Source organism: Poecilia latipinna, unplaced genomic scaffold, assembly GCF_001443285.1.
Source record: "Poecilia latipinna isolate Pla-1442-1.1 unplaced genomic scaffold, P_latipinna-1.0 Scaffold1224, whole genome shotgun sequence".
Taxonomy (NCBI): domain Eukaryota; kingdom Metazoa; phylum Chordata; class Actinopteri; order Cyprinodontiformes; family Poeciliidae; genus Poecilia; species Poecilia latipinna.
The window spans coordinates 46,219-49,316 of record NW_015113840.1 but is presented as its reverse complement, the minus strand read 5'-3'; the positions used below and the strand labels follow the sequence as shown (position 1 = coordinate 49,316).

The window sequence follows — 3,098 nt, the reverse complement described above, 5'->3', positions numbered from 1 at the left end:
TGATTTTTGACTGATTGTCTCCAGCTTCACAAAATCTTCCTGTTTAAATCTTTTAATGATTTATTTCAACTGGTTTCCATCCAGGGTGGTTTAGAAACCAGTTTAATGTCGTCATGGACAGAGACGAGAAGCAACCTGGAACTAAAGCAGAGGCTTAAGAACCCAACATCATGGTGGTGGCAGAGTCATGCTGTGGGATTTTTGGTCTACACTTTGTGTTTTTGTCATTGGGAGGAATTTAAATCTTGTTTCTGTTTCTCTACGTTTTGTTTTCTTTGACTTGTGTGGAAAATTTAAAAATGACAGAAACATAAAATAATCCACAACATTTATAACTCAGAACAAACCTCCTAAATGTTGATCCCCGACCATCATACCTCCCTCTCCGTGTCCGTACAGCACAAACAGCTGCGCTCAGCTAAACGATCCAGGAACATTTTCCACTTTTTATCTGAAAAACAAAACGTTTTGCTTCTTTTCAAATTTAAAGTTATATTCTGTTGTCTTTTACTGACATAAATCTCCTTCATGTTGTTGAAAAGTTAGAAACTCAACAGAAACGTTTGTAAGATGTTGAGTTTTTCAGTGTGAAGAGAAAACGAGAGGAAGAGGAGCTGAACGCTTTCAGAGAGGAGGTGATGAAGAGTGTGATAGAGGATGATGGCTGCGGGGGGGGGGCTGCCCGGCCGTCAGTCAAACTGGGATGAGGAGGCCTTATCTCCTTCACACACGTGACCCCTAACCTCTCCCCCTCCGCCCCGGCTGCCATCCATCCTCTCCGTCGCTTCACCTCCAGCTTTCTTTCGCTGCTGAAATATTTCACTTCAAGAGGAAACGGGGAAATTTGAAAATCTTTGTAGTGAAAATCGATGATTTGGAGCCGTTTTCCTTTTCAAGGCAGCAGTGAGCCGAGGAGAGCTGCTTCTCTGCTGCAGGGAAACGATAATAACTGAAAAATGGAGGCATGTGGCAGCGGGCTGGACGGACGATTTATTGATCACAGATCGGAGAACTTTGGTGGGCGGGATTCGTTTTGATGTTTCAGGAAAATCTGATTTCATCACCGAGCTGCAGCTTTGATAACATAAAACCATTTATGATTAATGTGAATGGAGCGATCATGAAGCCGGGCCGAACCAGAACTTTGTCAGGATATTTCAGAACCAACCAGCTGAATGAAACGCCTCTGGTTCTGTTGAGCGATCAGCCGGCCCAAACCCACAGGCTGTTCACGATGCATTCAGGCTCACCGGGTTATACAGGAACAAAAACTATTCAGCACAGATTTAAAAAGGAAATTTTAACTTGTTTTTATTCTCAAATGTCTGAACTGAGAGATTTTTCTCTTCACTGCATACCAGCTTTATTTATAAAGCACTTTAAAACAACCACAGTTGATACAAAGTGCTGTACAATTTAAAAACACAACATAATAAAAAAGTAATTAAAAACAGTTTAAAAACAAAAACATACAATTTAAAACTAGATCCCACTGGTGTTGAAAGCCAAGTAAAATAGATGGTTTTAAGACGAGCTTTAAAAGAAAACAGAAAACGAACCAGCTGAGAATTTCGTGTAACATTTGATCCTTATGGATGTATATTTTATATTTAATATCGAACAACGACACGTTTAGACTAAGGCTGATTTTATCAGATATAAACTCTAGTCGGATTTTATTTTGGGGAATCAGGAAATGCATGCCACACATTTTAGATATTTATGTTTAAAACACACATTAAAACATAAATAATAATTATTCATGGTTTGAACTGCTTTGTGTTGGTCTCTGTTATAAAATGCCACTTGGAGGTTTAACCAAACGTAGAGGAAATGTGTGCAGAACCAGCTGATCCAGAACCGGGCCGACGCTCCCAGGGAAACGGATCAGGCCACAAGCTGGAGCTCAAAACGCCGTCAGTCTGTCAACAGCAGCAGCTTGGTTCCTGAAAAGATCAGATAAATATAATAAAACTGGACGTCCAGAGAGAGAAAACGAGAAAAGCAAAGAGCTGAGAGTCATCAGTTTTATTTCCTCCGTTGCATTTCAACCCTCCTCTGATGTTCCTGATTGTTCCTGCAGTCAGAAAGTTTCCTCCTGTTTCTGCTTGTGGCTCCTCCAGCTTCACTGCATCAGACCTGATCATTATTTCTGCGTCTGCCAAAGAGAAGAAGTAAAACCTCGGTTTAATTTAGCTTCTGTCAGTCAAGTGGGTTGGAGGTTTTCTGCATTAAACCGCCTGCAGCGTCGGCTGTTTCTCTGGAGAAGTCGTTGCTCACACGCATGAGGCGCATTATCACCTGCACAGGTGAGGCGTGTCGCTCTGCTGGCTGTCCTGTCAGCAGTCGCTGCTTCCCAGCACACCGAGAGCCTGGAGGCACAAAACCTCCTCTGACTGCTTTACATGCCGTTTTCAACACTTTAAGAACTTTACTGTCATCCTGCTTTACTGCAGGACAGTAAAACCTGAGGACCACGACACAGATCTGTTTATAAGACTTCACGGATCAATTTGACTTTTAGTCTGTTTAAAGTATTTGAGAAAAGTGAAATCTCACCTTTCAAATTTTCTATCCATTAGTTTTGAAATCGGGGAACGTTCCACCAACATGCAGCATTTTTATTTTATTTAACTTTAAGCTGCAGTTTTTAACCTTCAAATAAAATATTTTTGACATTAGTTGAAGCTGTCACCACGTTGGAACAGTTTGATATGAGACAGATAATCTGAAAAAATCTGTTTTCTCCCAGCGCTCACCAGAACCAACCAATCAGAGCCAGGAGGTGGAGCTTAGCGCTGCCAATCACTCCCCTATGCTCTCTGCTACGCTTCAGCTAGCACAGCCGGTCATGAATGCTAAGGCTAGTTAGCATAGCTACCAACAGTTTAGTGTTTATCCACTAAACTGTGGGTCTGTTTAGTGGATAAAAATCTGGAACAATCTTGGTCCTCCAGGTCAGTTCCGGACCGGTCCAGTGGGTCGGTCCTCCAGGTCAGTTCTGGGCCGGGTCCAATGGGTCGGTCCTCCAGGTCAGTTCTGGGCCGATCCAGTTGGTCGGTCCTCCAGGTCAGTTCTGGGCCGGTCCAGTTGGTCGG

General features: G+C 42.7%; 1 long non-coding RNA gene across 1 annotated transcript in view; it reads right to left on the bottom strand.

Annotated features, from left to right (window-relative positions):
- Nucleotides 1-1,587: 1,587 nt before the first annotated feature.
- The window catches only part of LOC106960748 (uncharacterized), a 22,974-nt gene continuing 21,463 nt past the window's right edge, over nucleotides 1,588-3,098 (bottom strand). The window contains exon 3 of the long non-coding RNA XR_001427633.1: nucleotides 1,588-2,158. This is a non-coding gene — a long non-coding RNA (uncharacterized LOC106960748). The remainder of the gene's footprint in view (nucleotides 2,159-3,098) is intronic.